The 27,563-nt window shown below is 33.1% G+C and overlaps 1 long non-coding RNA gene across 1 annotated transcript; it reads right to left on the bottom strand.

Annotated features, from left to right (window-relative positions):
- Positions 1 to 22,365: 22,365 nt before the first annotated feature.
- Positions 22,366 to 25,956, bottom strand: LOC132044437 (uncharacterized). The gene is made up of 2 exons (XR_009412184.1): positions 25,839 to 25,956; positions 22,366 to 22,664 (listed from the first exon to the last, which is right to left on the bottom strand). It is a non-coding gene; the product is annotated as an uncharacterized LOC132044437 (long non-coding RNA).
- Positions 25,957 to 27,563: the final 1,607 nt, after the last annotated feature.

Here is a 27,563-nt window from a genome sequence, read left to right as displayed (position 1 = left end):
ATAATATTGTCACTTGTCCCTCTATAAAATTCAATGGACATAATTTTAGTTCATGCTTGTTTAGAGCAAAATGAAAGAGAAATGAACAAAGTAAAATATATTGAATGATACAAATCATATGGAAAAATTACTCACCGACGGCTAGCTGTGTAATCGGATGATCAATCAATGTAAAATTCACTACCAAATTAAGAAGATGAGATGGTCAAACATTTATATGGGTGATGATTCTAAATATAATATAGAATGAAAATTTGCTGACTTTCCAGGAGCAAAACTTTATTCATTTTTTACGTTACAAGCATTAGGAATTTAAGTTAAAAGATGATTAATTGTAATTAAGGAATTTATCACCAAAATGCCTCAAAAGAGTTATTCATTCTTTAATACTCATTATGGTCAATTTGTAACTGATGTAGAGACATAGAGTTCGTGATCAAAATTTGATGGGCAAGTAAATGCATAAAATGGAAGAAAAATGTCAAAAAAAAAAAAGGATAAAAAAGATAATTATCATTGGAGGCCATAGAGAGGTGCCACATCACCTCTTCTATTCCTAGCTTTATATTATATATAGATTCCAAAAATAAAGGCTCTGTTATGTTACAACACATTGTTTGGGTATATCTGTGATAGACATTTTACGCAATCCGTGGCATGTCTAAAACATTTACAGAGCAAAACGCAGAAATAATAGATCAACATACCTCCGCCCACTGTTGCATCGGCGGCGTCTCTTGTGTTTTGTTTTTTAATCAAACTCCCAGTACCATTGGGTGTTGTATTGATCACCAAAAACCAACCAGTTACAAAGAGGTGGATTTACGCATCCTTGCCTCCAAGCTTAAACTGCATACAAAGAGAACCTACTATACAGGTTTAGTTAAAAACCTAAAGCAATTAGTTATTTACTAGGCTTCTACACATTTACAGAGCAAAACGCAGAAATAATAGATCGACATACCTCCGGTCATTGTTGCGTCAGCAGCGGAGCTTTCGGTTTTTTTTTTTTTTTTTTTGACTCAAATTCCCATTACCCCTGGGTGTTTTATTGATCACCAAAAACCAACCAGTTACAAAGAGGTGGATTTAATTACACATCTTTGCCTCCAAACTTAAACTGCATACAAAAGCAAACCTAATATACAGGTTTAGTTAAAAGTCTAAAGCAGTTAGTCATTTACTAGGCTTCTACACATTAACAAAGTCACAAAAATCTGTGCTTCCTATGCTTAAAGGGTATGAAGTTGAAAGAAGTAATGTTCTTAGCGACCCTTGAACCAAAATGCAGAATAGCAGTAGTCACTACAGCCAGTTATAATCCTTTTTAATAAAATTAAAAAAACAATGTAGGATTAGGCCAAGAATGCAGTAGTCATTTTACCAATAACCTACACTATTTTCTTATACAGATTTCTCTAAAAAAAATTTCCTACTAAAATCATTGAAATTTTGTTCAGATGGTCACTAAAAGGGTTTCAATTAATTGATCACTATTCATCATTTTGGAGTATTTGACTTTTTTTGGTAAAAGATGTTGGGAAACTTCATTACCAGCGGTTTGGTGTATGCATTTCTTTTTCTCTTTTGTGTTACTTTTGGATTTTGCTTTTTCTTTCTTTGTGGATTTCGTTATTTTTTATTTTTACGTACTTACTGTAGATGATTGAATTATGGTGTGTGGATTTGCAGATTGGTTCGTGGATATGGCGTACCCTGCTTTTGAGTGTTTTAAAACTTTTGAGAAGAACAGATTGGAGATTGAAGAACTTAGATTCTGGTGCCAATATTGGTAAAATTGAACACTTTGATCTTCTAATCATCTTATTCATCACTGTTGATCTGTATTCTTTTTTTTTTCTATTTTTTTTTATGTAAGCTACCCGGTCTTTCTCTGGGCAGTGTTGTATTAGCAGCAAAAAGTTACAAGGAGGGGGGCTAGGCCTAACCTCCATTACAAAACATTATTTGGTGATCCCATCACCACAAAAGCTCCAGAAGAGGCCAAACAAGGGCAGCCAACTACTGGTAAACTAAGCATCTAACTAACATAAAAATTAGCTTTGTCAAACTTAGATCTAATGTTAGGCATTTGTATCTTATCTAGTTGATTTGTATTCTTTTATTCTTCACTTTGGAGTGGATTTGAATCGGTTTGAATAATCTAGAAGTAATGTTTGAGAAAACTGTTTGCAGATAATATTTGGCCTTGAGTAGTGTTCAATATACTTTCATTATGTTGCATAAAATGTCTTAGACAAGCATATTAAATGGAACATTAATTGTAGTATTATTAGAAATTACAGTTTCCATATCTAAAAGCACTTTTAAAAAATAAACATATACCGGATGCTTAGCTAAACAGTTGTATTAATAGCTTGTTCATCGAAGCTTCTGAGAGGCCAAAAGTCATTACGTATTTTCTTTTAAAAGTGCTTCTCTCAGACAATTGAGGTGTTCCGTCAAGCTTTTAGAAAAAATACATAAGTGCTTTTGAATAGTAGCAAAAACGGTTTTTCAAAACCTAAAATATTGCACACTCCTATTGGTCTAATATTGCAAAAGTGTTTTACAAATTAATTAGTCAAACACAAATTACTTTTTCCCAAAAGTCAAAGAGCATTTTTGACAAAAACACTTTTAAAAATAAAATGAGTATAATAGCAAGTTTACACAATATAGCATGAATTGTTGGAGAAATAATAGCAATATTACTATATCACAATAATAGCACGAATTCTTGGAGTAACAATAGCAATATTACTGGAGTATATCACAATTTTTTAAACCTATACTTGTCAAATAGGTCGACAAGTACTACTAGAAGGCAATCAAACAATTAATTAACAACCCTAAGCTGCATTTCGCTCGTTATATCCACACAGTTGATCTCGGTAAGACCTCAATTGTTCACTGTCGATGCCTCTCTTACGAAGAACCTCTTGAAACACCGTCCAGGTGAGTAGAGCATCTGATCCGGCCTGGTAAGGGTTGCTTGCGAGTTTTTTAACCTTAAGAGATTCGGAAAGGGCCTTCAATCCACCATGCAGACCATGGCGTTTAGCCATTAACCTTAGGTCGTAGATGTCTCAGCGGAAATACCTCTTCAATAGATTCAGAAATTCTGGCAAAGTAGAAGGTAGTGGCTTATTAACAACCATCTTTAGAAGTAGCACGAGATCGTACATGCCCTGAAACGTAATATAGGCATTAACTTTATTACTGTCACGACCCGACTAGAAGGTCATGACGGGTACCCGGAGCTACCTTACCGAGCACCACCTAACTCACTTGTCATCACATTCAATCTGAACATACACCGTTCTCATCATAAAACCCATTACGAGACAACCTTCATTTACTTCCCAAACATATATATACATATATACATAGGCCCACAAGGCTACAAAATGATGCACAGAATATGCACTAATAAGATCATAAGACATCTACTACTCACACACATGTATCTTCGAGCCTCTACTAGAATACTAGAATCATAAGGACGGGACAGGACCCCGCCATGCCCCAAATATGTACACAAAAAAAAAAAATATACCAACAAGCGGCAACTCCGGAGAAGTTGAGTGCTCCTATAAGACTGCTGATAGAGTTCGTAGGTATCCGGTCCGTCTCCCTGTTTACCTGCAGGCATGAACGCAGCGTCCATAAAAGGAAGGACGTCAGTACGAACAATGTACTGAGTATGTAAGGCATGAACCATAATGTAGTAAAGCAATAAGGAAACATGAGAGAAAGAGATAACCTGGCCTCTTAAGGCGAATACCATGCATGCTTAGCCTTTTAAGAAAAACATTTTTCATACATACATAACATAATATCATCACTAGCCCGCGTCCGGGGTAATCATCTCACGCCGCCCACTAGTGGTGACTGCCCGGCCAACTAGGCACGGTAACTATCATCATCCATAAGCCGCCCACTGAAGTGGTGTCTACCCGGCCAACTAGGCACGGTGTAATCGTACATAAAAATAAGCATACGAGAGTCAAATTAAAAGCTACAATTCTATCGGAGTGACGTAAGGTCGATAACCTCCGATTATGTTATGGAATAATCATGATCTCCATGTCTCACCTTGAAGGAACTAGTATTATGAGGTGAGGCTATCAACAATGAGTAATATCAAGAAAATCATGCAATAGGATCATTAGTCTTATTAGCATCATTATTAGCATCATCTCATAAGTTTAGAATCTCGATGGATAAAATCATCATAATCATCATCATTATCATAGAACATATCTCATCCCTTTCTCATAGGAAACTCTTAGAAATCTTTAGCCTTCAACTTTGGGATATGAGGAAGTCATGGAAATATAAAGGAATCATAGTATAGGAGTCATGCCTTTGAAAGAAAGGGGCTAGCCTTACATACCTTTATGTCTCTTTAACTTTATCGACTAAACGTTTCCCCTCCAAGCTCACGACTCTACATTCTAAAGATTCGTACTAAAATTAGATAATTGGAAGCATACTTGAGTCTAAACTAAAATGACTAAGAGCTAACAAAAATTGGGCAGCATTTCCTTTGTTCCAACCACTTCCTCCATATGATAAACAACTCCCAAATATCGATAGCAACAATTCCATAATCAAAAGATTATATTCAAATTATACTCAATTCCATCCCAAAACTTCTTTTCATAAACAATCCATAACAACAAATTCAATACAACCCCTTGTACTCTTGTATACAACACTTTCTCAACATCATTACTACCCCTCATAACAAGATTATACTCATAATATGCTAACAATTATAGCTCAAGTTAATTTACACTCAAAATATCATCAATATTCATATTTGAACTTTTTCCCATAACTTTTTCACTTTTAAGACTTGCTAAACCTTCACATCCACTTCTCTCGAGAGATTCGTATCTCCAAAATACACCACAGAGAGCATCTCCCCGTACCTATCTGTTTGAAGAATTTGAATTTCCTTTAAGCTTACAAAAATTGATGTCTGGAAGAGTGACTACTCTTCTTCTATACAAAATCAGTTAAGAAAGCAAAAGTATATATCCTATACATCTTGTTTTGGTAGTCTTTTGAATTAAACACATCCTCAAAGGTATTTCATTCTATCCATGTTGATCTTCTTTAACTTGATTTGATTTGGAAATGATCCACGTTTTTCTGTGTTTAATCCCAAATTAAGCGTGTCCGGGCTTATTACCTTCCCCGTAATGGCTCCAACTTCCAACTATCCACACTTTGGGTAAGAGATCTAATATTCACGATAGTATCCATAATGGTCCAAGATGGGATTCAATATAAAAGTTAGAATCACTTTCCATTTCTAAAAATCCCTTCATCACACACCACTCTATTCCTATTTCCATCGCCCGTGCCTCGCCTAAGTTGTTAGTCGAGATGCCAAAATTCTACTCCAAAAGTATCATTGTACCTCTATTGTTCCGATGATACGTCCACCGATGAGATTCCTTGCAGTATCCCACGCATTCAATTTCACATAATTGTTAGGCAGAAAAGCCCATTTCACAATTATAGATTTAAAATGTAGTTTTGCTTGATCCATGACATGTATGAACTTAAAAAGTAATGGGACATATAAGTTGTCGCTTTTTATCCCTTGTACAGACATATCCCTTCCTTCAAATCTAGCTTTGTATCTGTCCTTCCATATCTGCCACATAATGATACTAGGAAGAATCTGCAATGTTATTTTCTGGATAGGAGTCTTCCCTTTGACAAGCCACCATGTAATAACTCGTTGTCTTATGTTATTTGATTCCGACAGATTCCAAAGCTTTGATTGAAATGCATCCAAACTTTTTTGGACCAAAATTTCCTAAAGAATGCTTGCCAAGTTTTCAAAATTCATATTCAACACAACAAGAACATCTAGAAGGTAAGTTAACACTAAATCTATTTAGATCTTGATCACCGTATACCTTGTTTTTAGTTTGTCTAACACTTTGAAAGGAGATTTCTATGCCACATCATCTTGTTGACAAATGTAGCATTTTGGGACTTTCTCGAAAATTCCAAGCGTATTTACAACAAATTTCCCATCCGTGGTGATTGTCCATATCCATCATTAAGATGTGGAAATTTAATAGTAATTCGGATATGGTTAACCACTTGATCGTGAAGCTTTATTCTCAACTTATTCACATTCCAACTGCCACTCTCAATGTATTGGACACATCACCCCTCGCTTTAAGTGTTAGCCTCACCGAATTTAGCCAACTCACCAAGTCCCGACCACCCACCAAAAAGCTGATCATTATTAAGTTTCCAAAAAATAAGATGATCAATTCTTCCTTTGATCTTCATCATTCTCCTCCAGTTATGAGAGTGAGAGTAGTTCCATTTCCTGGCGACAGGATGGATTCTTTTGGAGTATTTTGCCTTCATGAAACTGGCCCATAAAGATTCTTTAGTCCTGAATTGCCACCACAGCTTAGCAAAGAAAAGAATCAGAAATATCCTGTAAAGCTCTAATCCCTATTCCTCCCTTTCCGTCGGATGGCAAAGACTAGACCATTTTGCCCAAAATACTTGTTTTTGCCTTCATTTAAAAGAAATTAGCGAAAATTTGCTCCAAGTAAGATAGTTTTAGGAGGTTGACATATAGCAAGAAGATGCACGCATAGTAAAACATGTTTAATCAAAATCACCTTGCTCTCATTGACAAATGTACTTACCATAGTTCCAAGAACTTATCTTCTTGAGAATTTTAGCAGCCATACTATGCTGTGAAAAATAACTAATAAGCTTCCCCGCCCAAACAAAGGACACCCCAAGTAGTTTAAATCATGTATGTACTTGTAAGATATCGGAAACTAACGACTCGGCAACGCTTATCCATCAAAAAGTAGCTTTTGTTCCCGTTTATCATTTGACCGGAGTTGGATTGAGTCTTCTCAGACTTTCATCACACTCTTTATCGTTCTTCCACCACAAAAGATAATCAAGTCGTCAAAGATAAGCAAGATGATTAATTTTAGACCTTCTTTTGCATAGTGAAACCGATAAACTTTAGGGTCATTATACAAATTGTTCACAAGATGCAAGAAAGAGTTTCATGAAGAATGTAAAAAAGAGCAAAAGAGATATAGATCTCCCCGCTAACCCCTCTTGATATTTAAAAAATCCATGTCTAATGACAATAGAGATACCACGTATAAGTTAGAAAGAACATTCCATATGATAAAGATCCATTTTTCATCAAAACCCATTTTTCTCATAACATAGACATAAAAAATTTAGATAGTCATCGTATGCTTTGTTCATATCTATCTTGAAAATAGATTTCCACCCCTATTCTCTTGTTTTAAATCATGAATGATTTCGGCAATAGGACATTCTCCCCTATGGTTCTACCTTTAATAAATCCACTTTGGTTAGCAGAAATTATTTTTGGAAGAACATTAGCTAATCTGTCAGACAATACTTTGGAAATAGTTTTTTGAGTTACATTACTGAGGCTTATAGGCCTAAATTCAGAAAAAGTTTGGGGAGAGTCAACTTTAGGAAGCAAAATCGGAATTAGTGAAAAATATATAAAAACAGCTTGTACTAATTTAATAATGTCAACAACAACATCCCATGATTTTTGAAAAAACATCCCACCGTAACTATCGTCGTGAAGATCTTGGATTAATATCAAACACTGCTTTTTTTACTTCCTCCCCAGAGGGAATTTTTGAAAGATTTTCATTATCAAAGGAGTCAATGCAGTTAGGAACATGTTCAAGGATACTGAGATCAATATGTGTATTCTGATGTGTGAATAAGTTCTGATAAAACTTTGCTGCAAAGATTTCCAATCTCCTCTTCTCCCTCTATCCATGCTCCATTCTCGGTGTGATCCGAAGATACATTCGCCTTTATATATAAAAATTTCGTGTTTTCCTCTCCTTCCAAGTTCCATTTGAGATTGGCTTTTTGTCTCCAAAAATTATCTACATGCTTATGTTGCATACGTAAGGTCGGTTCATCTCATTCGTCCACTTCATCCATTATAGATATATTTATCTTCTTTTGGTTTTCTCATCTTCCGCCGTGAAGTCAAAGATGTTACCAATTAATTTAAGGTGAGACTATCAATGGAGAAGTAGAACCTAAAATATATTACCACTAAGATGTGTGATAAGATCTTTCACAATAAATCTCATCAATGCATCAAGTCAACATGATTGTTGACTTTTGGAATCTTAAAAAATGATCGTAGTCATCCTAGCAAGATGCATATTATCAAAATTGAGACATTTCAGAAATAGTTCAACGTTCTCAAATATCCTCCGTCATCGAAAACATAAACTTGTAACCTTTAAACACCACAATCATACATTCAATGAAAGCAAACTTTTCATCATAATAACATTCTCATCTTTAACATCATAGACATTGTTATTGAAAAAATATCATCCATGGATCATTAATAGTCGAGGCAAAAACTCTCATATATCTCCATAGCCTTTGGTTTTGGACTTAGATACGAATATTTTGTTGATTAGAATGAGTTTTGATTCATTTATGGATTATCGAACAAAAGATAGAGCACTCCATCATTCCCCCAAAAGATCCAAATTTTATTGTTCACATTAGCATAAGCACCTTCATCCCAAGATTTACTTTGTATGATTCTAACGATTCATTGATAAATATGGTTCCTCAAGAGTCATTTATGTTCTTTAATCAAATAACTTTCTCAAGGTGTAGAGATTTCATCCCTTTTCCAATTGAGACACTTAATCATTTGCAGTGGTTACAAATATTTTTGTGTATACTTTTTTTTCGTTTCTGTGATAGGTGTTATTCTCACTTGTCTTTCCACTTTCTTTTTTCTTCTTGTCTTGCGCCCTTCTCGGATCTTCTTTTTTCCTCGCTAGCTTTCTTCCTTATTAGTGTCATTAAGAGTCTCGTTTTTGTTCCTCGTAATCTACATACGTAACCATTCATCTTCGTATATTTTCATCTTTAGGGTCATCGTTCATCTACTTTCTCCCGATCTTTCATGTTTTCTTAAATGATCTTAATAGAGAATAATATCCACCTTTTAGCATTGTCTTCTTCCCCGCAATAGTTCATCAAAGCGTTTTGTGTAATAGTCATCTCATGTTTCTGTTTGCTCACTAGTCTTTTTTCTTTGATTTATTACTTCCGCTCCTTTGTTTCTTTTTACAAAGAGGTTCCCATCCTTCTTCAAATAGATCACTTCTAATTCTTTGTCATCAATCAAAACCAATAGTCTTATCATTAGACTCTTTCCTTTGGCTTTTTCCTTTTGTATCCCCCCGATCCTCTTTGGGCCTATTTCTCGAGTCTTAAACATATCCTCCCATTTTTTTTTCTATTTTCTCAACATTTTTTTCCGTATCCATATTTTCTTCTCATGTGTACTTGAGATTTTCATTTCTTTCCACAATTATGCTTTGCTCCTTATTTCCCTCATCTTGGACTCCTTTCATTATGCCTTTCGAAATTTTATCAATTCCAAAAACAACATCAATAACATTTTGGGGCTCACACCTCTATTTCTTGTTTTCATTTGGCTCTGCTCATTCATCTTTCGATTATCCCCGAGTTTCTTTTTTGTTATCTATCTCATCTTTTTTCCCGTTTCTTTGCGATTTGGATTTCATTATGTCACTCGACTCCATAAATCTTAACCAACATTCAACACAACCCAACTTTCTGCAATGTTTACAATATTTAGGTATATTCTCATATTCCACTTTTTGTACATATTTTCCATTTTCATCATCTTCTCGTCCCTATCCAAACATTATGAATATCGGTTTCATCAAGTCAATCGACCTCATTTTAGCCTCTATTCATCGTTTTAGTGAAGCATCAAGCTCAATTAAATACGCAACTGCTTGGCATAATCCCAATTGTGCATTGAAAAGGCAAACTCAAAGATAACTCCAACACAATATGTTCCTCCGGCTTAAAACCTTGGAGTCCATTTTTGTAATCCGTCTCACCCTCTTGTATAATATGACATTGTAATCCTCATTGTTATTGAAAGTAATGAATATGTTGAAATTGTCGAAAACCCCAATTTTGACCGTACCTTTCATAGCAAATTTCTCATCAAACTTTTTTTGTGGATTTAGTATATTACGTCTGCAAGGATTTGCCATGATTCCATAGTACGCCTTAGTTTTGAAAACCAAAGCAGGTAAACCATTGTGGACTGTTCTTCTAGCTTTTTGAATTTGAAAATTTGTTGTGACAGAATCGCTTCTTATGGCAGGATTCGAAGTCGTTGAGAGAGTGTTAGCATAAGAGCTACCTTCTCCGACCACCGGTTTTAACCCTTTTGGGTTATTGGAAGAATTTCCTAGGTGGGTTACCGGCGCACGAGAGAGAGAAAGACAGTGTATAGTGATGTAAAGGTTTGCAACGGGTAGTAACGGTAACAGTTCCTTCTCTTTCTAAATTTTTTGTAATGTATTTTATATAAGTGACTTGCTAAACCTTCACATCCACTTAACACAAGAGATGAGATGAAGAACATACCTTGTGTTTGAAGAATTTGAACTCACACAACTTGCTCTAATACTTAATCCCCACAACTCGAAAGCAAGAACGCTTCTTCCATAAATTAAACTAGGTTTTCAAGGTTGATCTTCTCTTGATTTGATTTTGGAACGATTTGGTGTGTTTATGGGTGTTAAGGGGAGCTTAGAGAGAAATTAGGATTTGATTTTGGGTGAAAAATGAGGCCCAAGTCGTGGAAACGGGTATATAAACTAAAAATCTCGGAATAGTACGTGTGTCGTTCATCACGTACTTCTCAAAAATTTAAAGTTCGGAAATTTTATTTACGCCCAAAAAGTATGGGACATACTTTTTTGTACGGGCCGTATTTTCCTCCTTACTTCTCGAAATATGTCGCTCCGGAAAGAAGACTCTCCATTTACATAGGTTATGGATTCCGTAACTCCTCATATTATTAGATATGCCCCCGAAAAGTTGGACCAAAATTTCGGTAAAAAAAATTTTGCCAAGTTTTTCCAAATTTTCAACGAACCTATTTTCTTCGATTACGATCCCGAAACCTTTAAATACTTGTCTAACACTTATTAAAATACTTCCTTGACCTTATAGGGGTATCATGGCCTCTCTGAACTCACGTTAGTTTGCTTACGACGACGCGAAAATTCACGAGGTGTAACAATTACTACCAATCAGACCCGACGCTAGCATTAATTTTTCGAAAACAGAAGCTTGGACACCACGTGTCCTAAGTTCTTCGAAGTCCAACCCGTGATCACGAAGGAACACAATCGATCCGGCATCAGAAGAGTCCTTTAGCACATTGAACCCACTAAATTTAACTTCCCAAACACATGCATTCCCATCAATGTTTGTAAGTTTTCCACTATTATATGTCAACGTTAGCCCCAATCAGTGGCATAAGCAGGATTTTTTGCAAGCGGTATCGACTTTTAAAGAAATGAACCAAGGTAGTTTTAATAAGAGGCCTACTTTTTAATCATACTTTTGTTTATAGTGTATATCCTTAACAACATAAAGTCTTTAATTCCACATAATAATAGTATTGCTATTATTTATATTAGTAAGGATTAATTCAAGTTAATAAGATGTTAACCATGTGTTTGCAATACAATTTGTAAGATATTGTTGTATAAAATTTATTTACTAATATGAAGATGTGAGTAGTCTAATGCAAAATTCTAAAATATTTTTACAATAAAAGCAGACAAACTTTCTTTTATTTTTTACTTTTATTTTTCTATAAACTACAATATTGTCTAGGCGAAGATTAAATTCACGAACTTTACAATTAATTAAAAAAAATTGGAGCCTGAAATTTTTAGGGGCCTAAAGCGAAGGCTTCACTAGTCTCCCCATTGAGCCACTTCTGAAGTGAACAACTGGATAAATCACTATAACGACATCATAATTTAGAAAAATGCAATTCAAGTATTAAATTACAAATCTCCTCAATGAGCTTCTATTTTTTGAAACATATCCATAACAAACTCATCAAAAATATTACTAAATACTTCTTCTTTTTTAACAAGTCACAAAGCAACTACTCTGAAGATAATCAAAGACCATAACTTATAAATCATTATAATGATATCATAATTTAGAAAAACACAATTCAAGTATAAAATTACAACTCTCCTCAATGAGCTTCTATTTTTTTGAAACATATCTATAATAAACTCATTGAAAATATTGCTAAATACCTTTTTTATACAAGTCACAAAACATTCACTAAGAAGCTCATTTTTTGGCAGCCATATGAACGTGGTGTATGTTGATTCACTTGGTTTGGAAACTCCGTTTTTGGGTAGGCATCAAAGGATTAAGATCTGATGTCTTCAGTAAATTTTCCAAACAATGCTAAAAAGAATTTAAAAAGTCATTAGGGCTGACCAGATTCGAACACTTGACCTCAATAGTAAATCTAAAGGCCTAAACTAGAGCGCCAACCGAAACGCACTTTCATCAAGTAGTGTCATTATATATATATATATATATATATATATATATATATATATATATATATATATATATATATATCATCAATATATGTTTTTGTTCGCTGTGTTATTTACATATATATAAATAAAAAATATTTCCAACCAAAGGCCTGACATCCCTAGACGTGCCTCCGCCAGCAACTTCAAAGAATCGACATTTTTCTTTACGAAAGCATAGTCAAGTATTAACATAAACAAAGTCCGACTCATCAGTATATATATATATATATATATATATTTCTTGATTGTGTGTGTGTGTGTGTGTGTGTGTGTGTGTGTGTGTTTTCTGAGTATTTTGACTAAATACCTAGATAGGTCCTTTAACTTGACACAATTTTTAAGTTATTTAACTTATACATCTCAACTATAAATGTATCAAAAACACTAGTCCTGCATTGCATATCACGTACTCTTTTGTTCAATGTAGGCGCGTCATTCAAATTTAGAGAACTGCTGAGTTAGCTCTTCTATCAACAAAAAAATTTTATAACCCAAATTTACCCTCATCTTCCTCAAATTCATCTTCACCATTGTTAAAAGAAAAGCCCTGGCGGCATAAAACTCTCTTCTCCATCTCTGAAAAGCACAACTACAACTAAAATTACATACTAATTCCTGTTTTTATATTATTTTTTTCACACATTCTCTTTTATCCCATGATCTTCATACTCGTTTGAAACAAAATGAAGCAAATAAAGGCCAAATTATTATTAGGAAGCTTTGACGGTTTAATAAACAGAGTCAGGTTTAAAATGTTAAAGACTCAAACTTCATGCTTAGAGGGATTTTGTAAATTCCCTTTTTAACGTTTCAACCAAGACAATACCATTAATCTTGAAAATTTGCAATGATTTCCTACTTAGTAAAAAAATGCAGGTTCATAAAACTAGAAAAATTAGACAAAACGTAACCTCTTTACTTTTAGGCCTTCATCTATCAGTTAAAGAAAACCTATACTTGTCTCTGGGTTAAGTGAGAGTGGGACATTGGTTAAGGGAGAAGGAAGAGAGATGAAGGGAACCATTGGAGAAGAAGAGTATAATAATTGACTGCTATAACTTACATGTGAATTTGCAATAATGGAGAATGGTTTGATTGCTTCTTTTGAAGAAGAAGATCAAAGGGGATTGTGTGGTATTTTTTTATTCCACGTGTCTCTATTTTATTCGTTCTTTGACACATCATCAGCAAGTGATGCACACGCACTTGATGACGTGTGTTTAAAAGATACCATTGAGGTGTATCAAAACTTTTTCTGGTATTAGCCGAGTATTTTCTTGGATTCTTGGTTCAAGAAAGAAACGACTAGTTGTGATGGAATGTTGACGTGATTTGATTGAAAAGTGATGTGATGGATACATTACAAATTTATAATGCCAAGTGATTTATAGAGTACTATATTATATACAAAAATGTGCGCAACCTTATTAATTATGAAAAAACGGGAAAGGGTCACAATGCCCTTAAATTATGTAAACTTGAACAAAAACGCCCTCCTTTTTTTAGTTTGATCCAAAAATATCCTTCAATTATGTGAAATTGAATAAAAATATCCCCTATTAGTATTTAATTGGGCCAAAAATGCTCTTTTCCTAATAATCGTATTATTTATTTTATTTTTTTAAACACATTCTTTTCCTAATAAAAATATTATTTTTACAGAACAAGTTTCTTGTTTCTTTTCATAAAATCTCTTTAACTAATAAAAAAGTGGGAAGCAATCTTTAAGGATTGATACATAAAATAACTTTTTATTTAATTGATAATCATATAAAGCAGATGATATTTTAGCCATTTGCATCAAGCTCAAACTTCCTTCTTGCATGCGCCCCCCCCCCCCCCCCCAAGAAGCACACACTATAATAAGAGGTAAAATTGTAAAAACGGGGATTTTATCCCCTTTATCTAATGTTGAATCGACGACCTATTCTAAGTAAGAAGAGCTTTTTGGATTTGAAAAAAAAAAAAAACAACAACTTTGCTGACAATTACATATTTTTTATTTTGTCAGAAGAGTCTTCTGAATATTTTGGTCTTACAGTATAATCTTTGAATGAATAATTTTAGAAAATAATGGAATTTCCATATTAATCGAGTATTTCTTCTTTTTAATATTTGGAAAATATTTTTTGGCCATCCCAAGTTCCCAGATCAAGGTTCAAGTCTACCGGTCTGTTAGGATGCCTCAGCTGCATACATCATTGCACTTCCACTTGACACCTATCGTAATGATAAACGGCTCGTCTCGCCACATCGAGAAATAGAACTGACTAATCCTAAGTCAAAGGGTCGAGAAACTCAACGCCACTATTCTTGAACAACTTGGAGCTGGGCCTTCTTTTCGAACTATTACGGATATGAAAATAATGGTAAAAATCGGATTCAATTGTCAACTGCCCCTAGCGAAAATAGGATTGACTACCGATTCCGAAGGAACTAGAGTTACATCTAAACGCTTGTAAGGAGTCCTATTAAAACCAAGAAATATAGGCCTGCCTGCCATCCACACCAGAATAAATAGAGTTTTCTGAAAAAAACTGCTAGTGGAGGAAGACCTCCTAGGGATAGAAAGAGACTTTCATTTTCATTCTCCTATTTGTTTATTTTTATTGAATTTTATATTTTCTAAAAGGAAAAATAGTGGATCATCTCTTTTTCTAACAGATAAAAGAATCTAAAAAAAAAAATACTACTTTAATTCCTGTTTCAAAAATAGATAATTTTGTATCCAAGCGTATAAAGGCGGGGCGCGGATCTATGAATAGGAGACATTGTACTAGTATCTACAGGCCCTAAATTATCAACATGCTCTCCGAGCACGTTAAAAATTCATCCCAGAGTCGCTCCCCCGACCGGAACCGGTTTGGTCCGATTTATTAGATTCTGATATTATTTACCGATTTGGGCGTATATGTAGAAATCTTTTTCATTATTATAGTGGATCTTCCAAAAAAAAGACTTTATATCGAATAAAGTATATACTTCGACTTTCTTGTGCTAGAACTTTAGCTCGGAAACACAAAAGTACTGTACGTACTTTTTTGAAAAGATCGGGCTCGGAATTATTGGAGAAATTACCAAACGCCTAGCACTCCCTCACGCTTGGCGCCAATGAGGTTTTTATTTGAGAGAAAAAAGAAGACTATGCCTTCGCCATATGAATACTAAGTAATAATAGCATGGCACTTCGAATTCGATATGAGAAATTTTTGTATTGTTTTTTTTTTCTTTTTCAAAACATTAGATTCTGTATCGAGAGAGTAGGATGAGATAAGGGGTATTTCTGATTTGTTCTTATCTATCGGGAGTTCAGTTCAGCGTCACAAACTTTTTTGTTTTGTTCTTATTAATCTCATTTTATCAATTAAAATAGAATAACACCATGTAACTTTTTATCTAATAATATATGTCATTTATATAAGATCATAATTTTCATATAGATAACGATGAAATCCTTTTTCCTAATACAACATGAAGTATTTTTAATTTTTAATTTTTTTCGAATTGAAGTAGGACAAGCATTTGCTAATATAATCTTTAGTTTTAAAGTTAACATATAACATAATGTCATAAAACAAGAAAATTTATTACAACAACGACATACCCAGTGAAATTCCACAATGTGAAGTTTGGGGAGGGTAAAGTGTACACAGACCTTACCCCTACTGGTTGTTTCCTAAAGACCCTCTACTCAAAAGAAAACATGGCAAAAAAAGGTCAGATAAGGACGAGCAATTCACAGCAGTATGAAAATGAAAATAATGAAAATTTATTACATTGATTCAAATCACAAAATATCTTTAAGATATCGTCGATGGAGTAATTGTTGACTCTTTTTTCATTTTAACTTTAAAACCAAGGATTATATCAACAAATCCTTAGCTTACTTCAATTCAGAAAAAATTAAGAAAAAAATCTCCCTATTTTATTAGGAAAAAGAATTTTATCATTATCTAAATGAATATTAATGATGTAATTACTATGATCTTATATATAAGACATATATGATCAGTTAATTAAAAAAGTATATGGGGTAATTTTATTTTAATTGATAAAAACAAGATTAGAAAGAAAAGAAAATTACTTCCCACTTTTTTATTAATTAAAGGAATTTTAAAAGAAAATAAATAAGAAAATGTTTCTTTAAAAATAATACTATTTTATTTTTAAAATGTGTTTAAAAAGAAAAGAAAAAGTAAATTTATTAGGAAAAGGGCATTTTTTATTCAATTAAGTAACAATAAGGACCTTTTAGGGTCAAACTATGATGGAGGGCATTTTTGTTCAATTCGCATAGTTTGAGAGCATTTTTTACTCTTTTCACGTGAAATAATGCCAAACTTTTTTCTTCATTAAGTAACAATAAGGACATTTTTGGGTCAAACTATGATGGAAGGCATTTTTGTTCAATTTGCATAGTTTGAGAGCATTTTTTACTCTTTTCACGTGAAATAATGCCAATCTTTTTTCTTCTTTTTCTGACTTTTATTCAGATGGGGATGGATTTATGAATGGCGAGGAAAGTATAATTCGTAGGTTTGGAACATCCTAAAATCCAGTAGTATAGCGTGGATTATTTGTGACTCGATAATTATAAATCTTGGTTGAGAATACGATTTTTTTAAAAGAGAAAATATCATAGTAGTAATTTTAAGTCACATGGCCTAATATTATATCTGAACTTTTAATTCAAAAAGTATAATGAGTTCAGTGTAAATAATTATAAAGATTTTTATACTTACGATATATTTCTAAGCATGGCTTCTTTTCGGAGAAAGATACTCCTAAACAATGTAAAGTGATACCCGGCTAAGTATTTTTTTAAATAAGCATTTCTTACCTCCCGAAAGCTTGGCTAAACAGGCTACTAGTTAATTAGTGCATTATGATCTTAGTACGTATTTTAAAAAAAAAAAAATTGTCCCATATTGGTAAAATATAGAAGGATAAAAGTGCTTAAAATTTACAAAAGCACTTCTACATATGCTTGAGTTGATAGTTATGAGGAAAATCTAATTTGACTGTAACAATATATATGATCAATGATGTACTTGGGATATGACAGAACGTTTTCAGTCATCTTTTAGATTAATTGTAGTTAATTAAAATATTTTTATTATTAATTAAATATATTAAACATGTTCTAATTTTTTATTTTTTAATTTAAAAACGATGACTATTATTATAGTCCTTTCTTCTCGAAAATGCGTATAAGTAGAATTCAATCTCTTCTCCATCTTTACTGCTCTCAAACAATTCCCAAATGTGTCCTAGTGAAAATTTAAATGACTACTGAAATTTGAATTTCAATTGATTTTGTAAACTTTTGGAGTATTTGATTTTGTTACAACCCAACAACAATGTAGATTTTGGGGCTTTAATTTGGTCCCAATTTTGGACATACCGTGAGAATAACTTCAAAAATGAGAAACATGAGCAGCAGCAATACAAAGTCCCAAAAAAAATAATTAAGGCTTCTACAATGAAAGAGGGAAATTGCAATCTTCATTTTAAGAAGTCATTCATAATTTTTTTTTCTTTTGACCTCTCTGTTATGTAGCATATTTCATAAATATATAAGCAGAGTTATGCTTGTAAAACACCTCTCTGACAACTAGTACTCTGACCATAAAATGTCTTACAATCTTTTACATGTTCCTTTTTTTTTTATATATATATATATTTTGACATGTTCCTTACTAAAACTCATTGGTTTCGTTTTATATCACATTCTTTTCTTTTTAATTTTTTATTATAAAAATAATGTATCTTTTTATATTTAAAACTTTTTAAATTTTCTATTTAACCCTTAAGGGCTCGTTTGGTACTAAAGATAAGAATAAATAATCCCGGGATTATATTTGAGATAGGTTTATCCCACGTTTGGTTGGATAAGATCGCAGTATAACTAATCCCGGGATTATAGTATTATTTTATCCCTGCGGGAGTGTGGAATAACTTATCCCGGGATAACTAATCTCAGGATAAGTTATCCTAGGATAACTTGTTTTCAACCAAACGACCCCTTAATGACATGCTCGTATATGGTGTTCTGTCAAATATCATTACATAAAATAAAATGTATTAAGAATTACGTAATATATTTTTTACACTATCAATAAATTTTAGCATGTGACATCAAGTTATACACCATTTGAAGAGATTATTATTTATTGTTTATCTAAGAGATTTACCTATAATTAGGTTACATATAACTTCAAGGCATTAGTATAAGCCGGTCAAACTAGCTTATATATATTTTTTGACTTATCTACATTTGTGGTAAACATTACTCCCTCCGTCTCAAAATATTTGTCTTCCTTACTAAAAATACTTGTCTCAAAATATTTGTCGTTTTATTTACCCAAGATAATACCCTTGTATTAATTACATCAATATGCTGATTTTGTGAGTTTACATACTAACATTTAAGAGGTTTCATCATTAATGGAGTAAATATTTATTGAGGAGAAAGAAAATGATGAAATATGTTAAGAGAGACATGATGAAATAAGTTAAAAGGGTTAAATTGTCAAAATGCTACCCTTATAAATGCTTTCTTTATGGGCTTGTAAATGAAAAAGCGACAAATATTTTGAGACGGAGGAAGTAAAAGGTTGTAAGTCAAAAGTCGGTCATCCTTTATTTATGAGTTTACAGCTTATAATCATTTTAAGTTTGGCCAAAAATTTTACGATTTTGTGCCTAATATTTTTTTGAAATATCTTTAAATACTCATTCTAAAAGATAATTTTAAAATTATGAGTGTGTTTGGCATGGATGAAAACATTCACATTTATGAAAGTAGGGAAAACAAGTTCCATAAATGACATTTCAAATTATTATCTCCTCTCAATCCACCCAACGCCTCCAACCGCCACCCTGACCATCCACGTCCACCGCCCCTGAATCCCCATTCTCATTTCTCATTCCACCCTCCTAGTATTTGGCTAAATTACATATAAATACTTTTAGGATTACTTACTTACCAAACACTAGAAAATAAATAAGAAAGTCATTTGTTTTCTAAGAAAACATTTTCTTTCATACCAAACACTACCTGTATCTCTTATTCATTTCCATCATTCGTCATTTTTTTTATATAAAATTATTTTAAAACTTATATTTTTCATAAAAAGCCTTAAAGACATTTCAATCATTTTATCAAAAAAGTCTTTATCGATACCTTTTTAGCAAGCACACTATCTGTTTATTATCATTTCTATCAAATACATATAATTGTTTATTTATAAAATCAATTTCAAACACCTATTACATATTTTTCGACACTTGATATTTATTAACTAATTTAAACGGACTCCTCATATGTCAGCGCACACAATTCAATTAAAATAACCCTCCCCATAAACCTTCCCTTATTCTTCACAAGCCAACTTCTTTCTCCATTCCATTAAAATCTTAAATTTGAAACAACAAACTCTGCCATAGCATTAATTGGTCTCCACACCAACAAAATTTAAGAAACTTCCATTCATACTCACAACCAGTGTTTTGAAAGACAATTTTGGAACTTGTTTCGGGGCTCATCTCAGGGCTGGCACTGGCAAGATGTTCTGGGGCTCGTATGTGGGGCTTAATTCTATGAGGCTTACACCTTAAGCACCCGACTGTACGTCCTAAACCCGCCTAACGCGCAACGTTCGGGACTCGCCTGATAGTTCTTACACAAATTATGTGTCAAATTTCTTTGTTAACACTGTTGACCCTCATAATACATTAATCAATGAATGATACTTAATAGTTTTTTTTATCTATAGAAATAAGAAGATTGAGAGTAACTCAAATAACAAGTCATAGTATTGCATATTTATTATTTAAAAATACCTGAGGCTGAATATCACTTAACATATCTTTTAAAAATACATAGTAGAATTTTGCATATTCACTTGTCATAGGATTTCATGTTTTTGTCATACGTCTCAAAATTATCAAATTTTATTATTTCGCAATTTGAAAATAATTTTGTTTTATTAATGAATGAGTATTGTTTTAATTATAATACTGATAAAGTTTATTAATTATCTTCTTAGGGAGGAAAGTTGCACAGTATGATAGTAATATATTTTAAGAAATTGTGATTATTTTATTGTTTGAAAGTTTAGATGTTAGAGTTGATTTACTTCTCATAATAGCTTTTATATCATTGCATTATTTATACTTGTAAAATCATGTTAGAAGTTTTGTTTTCTATGAGTTTCTTTAATCAATTTTATGATTCCACCGACTTTCAAATTTCTGGAAATTTCGAGTAAAGTACGGGTTACTGTTCATCCCGTATATTGGAGGTAAAAAAAAAAAATCAAATTTTTTAACTTTCTGGAAATTTCAGGTAAAGTACGTCCAAAATGTACGGGCCGTACTTCATCCCGTACTTCACAGAAATACGATCTGTCAGTTGCATTAGAAAGAAGACTCGGCGAACTTCAATTTACATAGGTTATGGATTTCGTAACTCCTCATATCCTAGGAGATATGCCTCTTTGAAGTTGGAACAAAAATCACTATCCAAAATTACGCAAGTTTTCCAAATTTTCAACAAACCTAATTTCTTTGATTTGCTTGATCCCTAAACCTTTAAATACTTATCTAACACTTATTAAAAGTATTCCTTAATCTTATAGGGGTATCATAGCCTCTCTGGACTCACGTTAGTTTGCTTACGACGACACAGAAATTTACGAGGTGTAACTGCTACGGTTCCCTTTTACACGGGTTAAGGCATAAACGTCACTACGAGATTGTTGGTGCTCTAAATGGATTTAGTATATTTTAGAGTCTCCACCTAATTTATTAAAGGAAAACTAGGAAAATTGGGTAAAAGATTTTTCAAGCAAAGAAGAAATATTTTGAATACTAAAGTTCGAGGTAAGGGTTACGAGTGATCCCAGGGAAAGGTTTTACGCACCCTAAGATTAAAGATCCGTAGAATAAGGTTGACCTACGAGCTTCAATGTGTGATTAATGTACTTATTTGCTTTAAAGTGTTTAATTTTCCTTAAAGTGTCATTCATTTGTATCATAATCTCAAGAAAAAATTTGGCAAAAATTCCCCTTAGAAAAGGAGTTTTTGGTTTTAATAATCCACATAAGTGTTCAACGCACTTTATTGCCGGACTAGAACACACCCGAGATTCGCTACTATTCTACTCCTAATAAAATGAATTAAGTTCTTATGGGTTTTATTATACATATATAGGAATATGGAGTATATCTCCTTTTATACACATATATATAAAGAAAAAAATGAAAGTTTTGTTCAAGTCCATTATCATTCGTTTTAAAAATTCATTTTAAGTCAACCTCATTCTAGTCAAAGCCATCTTTCCTTAAAATGGTCCAAGATATTTCTCTTTATTTCAGTCCATATGGTTTTGGGCCTTTAGCCCAGCAACAAAAAATGTTTGAGTCAAAGAGTCCATTTTCATTCAAAAATCTCGAGTTTTTTTGCTCCCAATCCCCACAATTTTGCCCAAGTGTTTAAAAAATGTTTCAAGATAGATTTGCTATTTGAAATAGTCCCTAAGCCACATTATCCATCTTTCGTTCCAAATTCATTTTCTTTTTTTGTCTCAACAAACAATTTTCGTTATGACATTGGGCTTGAGGCCCCAAAATAAACTTCCAGATTTGGCGGAAGGCCCAAATTTAACTGCTACTTAATCTTTTTTCTAAAGAAAAGTCATTTGGTTTACCCGAAAACATCGAATCAATTTTTTAACCTTTAGCAAAATCATATTAAGTACTATTTTTGCCATGCAAGGTTTAGAATGAAACGAGTTTGAAAAAAGTGTTTCATGCGAATTTCCTAAGATACTAAACATTTTTCTAAGTTCTACATCCACATGGGTTCCAATATTTACAAATGTTTACAATTACATACACATGTGACATATAAATGTAAAGTAAGGGAGAAAGGAAGAGAATTGAGCTGGTGGGCCTACCAAGCCCACCAGTGTCCATTTTTACCCATGGATGGGCCTTCAAAATAATTTAGCTTCCCTTTCCATTCTTTTAGCGGACTCGATCAAGAGGAATGTTGGGCCTTTGGCCCAACGAATTTTATGCAGTAGGAACCCCCCAGAACCATAGGATTTTCATGCAAGCAAAGAGGAAGGGAACCTAAATTAGAGAATACCCAAAATATTCTAAGTACAAGGATATATGACCTATCAATGTATTAAAAATGAAGCAATTATCACTTTTGAGCAGAATATTTAGACAGACAAAGCACATATTAATACTTATGAACTAAGGTAAAAAGCCGAATTCATGATTCAAAGACTTATAAGCCCAACAACACAAGGCCCACACGTAACAACAAAAAAATGAAAAAAAGGAAACAAAGCCCAAATGCATAATTGACATAAAACAGATCACAAGATTCATTCATAGGGTAAGTATACATTTTTTTCTTCCATCTGATATACCACTGATATACACAACTATAAGGATGCCCAAACAGCACCAAAAGAAAAGCTTTCACTTCCTTGATCCTAATGCCACACAAGATCCAAGGGATTTCATGAATCCTAGGCATGGTAGACATTAGGGAAAGCTTTAATCTTGATCCCCAAGTGCTAACTTGCTTCCCTATGTTTGTACTAAACCCAATGATATACAAGAGAGAGGATATGTGCATGCATAGTTATACCAGGCCAGAACTGAGTTAAAGGTCATAGTTAATAGGATGGCAAAGTCCTAAGACCAAGTTCACAAACAAACAAACTCAACTGAGTCCTAAAAGAGGTAAGGAAAGAGGGAAGGGAAAGGGATGAAGACATGGACTTCAGTTAGCAGAATAAATCAACAGGTAGTAAGTAAACAATTTTCATATGAAGACAATCAACCCAAAGAAACACCAAGTCTGGATTCATGTTTGTAAGCATAAGCAGTACTTAGCAGCAGATCACAGAATTTCAGAACACTTAAACTTATGTGACTTAACAAGACTCATTCTACCTTCCTTTTTAAAAGGTCTATTCCTCTTTTAGTTAGCATCCTTAATGCAGCCAGGATTTCATCAACACAACAAATCATTTTTTTTATTTCTGAAAAAAAAAAAAAAACAGCCATCAAGACATGGTATCATACTCTATCCCCAAGTTGGACAAGTGATTTTACTAATCAGTAATGATTCAATATTTAGAGGAAATGATTACAAAGAACATGATCAAATAAGATCATACATGCCATTTATTTGCTTCAATCAAACCTCAGACAGGACAGAGCTCTAATGACATAGCATATTGCACAAAGACTCACATGGTTCAAATCTATGACCAACTGGCAAGACCAGATTCCAGGAGTTCAAATAAGAAGACCAACTTAAGACCTTCAAGCACCATATCCTTTTTAAGGCAATTAACCCTAACACTGGATCATTCAGAAGGATAAGGTGGCAGAAATGCCCCTTCTCTAGTCTATTTTAAAAAGTTCCAATTTTAAAGAGTAGTATAAAAATGTGCCACCCACAGATTTCCATAGTCTAGATGTTACATTCAACAGATTGCAGAGTCCAAAAGGCAAATATACTTCCAGTTTTTGAAAATAAGTAATGCATGATACAGTCTAGACTAATGCTTTCCATAAATAGGTTTTAGAAGACACAAGAAAACACAGGACTTGCCTCAAGCCACTTCATCACAACCACTTATACTATGTACTAATTTTTACCAAAAAGGAAGACAGATTTAAACTTGGCAAGAAATAACTAAACCAGTGGGCCTAACAACAGACAACATCAGCTTTAAATCACATAGTAGCAGGTTGGTTCAAAACAAGAAAAATAAAACTCTTATATTCAACCAAGTAGGATCAAGCACATTGCACAGAATCCATCTAGCCCAAGAATGACTCTACACTCTATGTTCATTCACACACATTTCAATCCATCTCTTCCCTTTTTAAGCTAAACATGATTCAAGAACAATCTAAGTAAACTAATCAAGCTCAGGGCACATCTCATATAACACAGGCCTTTCTTTTTTAGAGATGAGACAGCAAAACAGGCAGAGTACTTTAGAAAACCAACTATCATTCAAACAAGTAAGTCATTACATACGGTCATACTTCATCACAGTCTAATCAATCAGCTATCATGTTCACATAAATCTACCAGGTTCTTAAAGGATTTAAACATGAACTCTTACAAGATTTATTTAACTAGGCCTAGCATCCTTCCAGAATAACAATATTTGTTACCACATCCTTCATATGAACTCTTATCACACAAATCATCACATCAACAAGCCATTATTCCCTTTTACCCTATATGAACCCTTTATTATCAAGTGAACTTCAAGTCCTCCTATTTAGATCACCTAAACTGTTTTCCCCTTTTATCATTTAAAATCTGAGCGGGCAACAATTCTCATCATCAAAACCACATTTAAACAGAGTCCCTTTTTAGTTTAGACAACTCATAGCTGCTAAATCAACTAACCAAAACTAAAGAAAACTAAGTTGTTCTAGCTAATCACCACATAAAAACAGTAGGCATATGACTAAAACAAGAAAGCAAGAGAATGAACTCAAACAGACATGAACAACAAAGAAAGACAACTAACTAATAATCTTATAAGCATTAAGCACAGACAAAAATGAGAAGAAAAATAAGAGAAAACTAGCTTAACCAAACCAAACATGATAGACATAAATAACACATAGAAGATAACTAAGCTAACAACTTCATACTTATATAAGGAAATAAATGGAAAGAGGTTACCTTTTGTCAGTGCAACCCTTTAGTCAAGATTTAAACTTGAGGATTTATGCCTCCAAACCCTAAACTCAAGCCACAGAACTCAACAAAACACAAGCAAAGAAAAGAGTTGCCCCTTTCCTTTTTTAATTTTTTTTCCTGGACTCAGAAACTTCTTAAAAAGACTTCAATCAGATTTTTGAAAGAAATCCTCAAGTGTTTCGAGTCTAAACCAATATATTTTCCAGTCCCTTTTCAACAAGCAAACAGGCCCCCTTTAAATAGAGAAACCCAGAATTTCAAAAACCCCTCTGCGGGGTTTTCTCCTTACACCCATTTTGGAGGGTTAAGATTCAACATAAAAATCAACGAAGGGTCAGATTTGTGCTCTCAAAAAGTCGATCTTTTAGGTTTCAAACGAAGTAATAGCATATCGAGATTCAAAAATCACAAACGACCAAAATCAATTAAAGTTTTGCAGAATACAAATGTTCAACGTTCACAAAGTAGAGAAAAGCGTGCTAACAAAGATGAGATAATGCCTCGTTTGGGTACGGAAAGGTGGAAATAGGAGGAGGCAATTAATGCTTTACCTAGAATCGACAAAACCAGGTCTATAAACAACCTTAACCACCCTGAAACTTTGCTAAAAATAGCGGAAGTGATGACATGAGAGAGAAGGTGGCCCCGCGGCAGCGTAAGATTTTCTCTTAAGGAAACCCTTGTTTGCCTTCGACTGAAGAGAAAAAAAGGGCCTTGCCCCTTATGTGTTTATCACTTTGGGCCGGATCTGGCCCAGTTGGGCTGGACTCGGTCCATTTAAATGGGAGAAGGGCAACCCGACCTGTATGCCTATGTGTGTATATATATGATATACCTATGTATATACGGGTATATATATATATATATATATTATACCATATATATATATATATATATATATATATACGCATAATAGGCGGGTGAATTAATAAGCAATATTAATGCATGCATATAAAGACAACAAAGAAAAAATGCTAATTAAAGAGTAAGTAAAAAAAAAAAGATTAATTATTGAATAATTTAATCAAAGTTAAATAACCAATCAACAAAACACGATTGATTTTCATAAAATTATGAATTCACAAGCACAGCCTTAATTGAATTAAACAATGAATTTGTTATTTCAATCATGGCTCTATTTGACTAATTAATTTATTATTTCAATCGTAGCCATAATTAAACACATAATAAGCAGACCCTAAATATTAACCATAATTAATTTATGATTAATTTGAAAATTGCCCACATAAATGATTGTGCAGAAATCAAAATTTGGGGCAGAAATGATTACTTCATTTTAATCAATCAATTTTCCTTGAATTAAAATTGGGATAAATATTTGCTGATTAATTTCTGATAATTTGAGCAAATTAAATAATTAACTATTTTCTTATTGGAATTAGTAAAATGCATCATTAATTGCTGTAAAAATAATTACTAAATGGTGTATTATAGGAAAATATTTTACCAAACAAAAGTGGTAAAACCTTATTTGCATAGTTTATAAAACTATTTTGATTTGATGCCCTTTTTTCAGAAAAAATGAAAACCTATGTTATCCGATTTAAAATTCAAGTACTTTGATAAAATCAAAACAAATTACGGGAGGTACAGTGATGAATGCAACTCAAATCAATAATCACAAATACTCAGTCAATCATGGCTATCATAGCCCAAATAAGCAGAAGACATACCAACCTAAATGGATTTATCCACTATTCCACGTGGCCCGAAGGCTAAACACATAGTATCCGTCACAATTTATAAGTTATATAGTCCCGAAGGCTAAACACATAGTATCCGTCACAATTTATAAGTTATATAGTCTTTTAGTTACCAATATAGATACACCGGTACCCGCACAAGTGCTCGTCACCTCAGGAGTACGGGACCCCCAATTTCCCATCGCTCCTTAATTAGATTTACCAACACATAACACTACATGATATGTCTAGTAAGTCTCAACTTGCCTAAATCTGAAGCCGAAGAGTCACTCTACAGGTTTACCCTTCCTTTGAGCCTCCAAACGAGCCCACTCTGTTCAAGTACACGTTCTAAATGAGAAAATGAAGCTATTGATACTTATATGGGAAAACTATATATATATATATACATGTTAAGGAGAAATATTTACAAAACGTGACGATAGTTTTCCTTATTTACAAAACATAACGATATATTACGAAACATGACGGATTTTTATATATTTTTCTTTCTTTTTATTTTTTTAAAAAATTTTTTTAAAAAAATTATTTTTAAAAAATAATTGTTATATT

Source organism: Lycium ferocissimum, unplaced genomic scaffold (assembly GCF_029784015.1).
Source record: "Lycium ferocissimum isolate CSIRO_LF1 unplaced genomic scaffold, AGI_CSIRO_Lferr_CH_V1 ctg45, whole genome shotgun sequence".
NCBI lineage: Eukaryota > Viridiplantae > Streptophyta > Magnoliopsida > Solanales > Solanaceae > Lycium > Lycium ferocissimum.
Note: the sequence above shows the minus strand (reverse complement) of the source record. Positions and strands in the feature narration are given on the sequence as shown.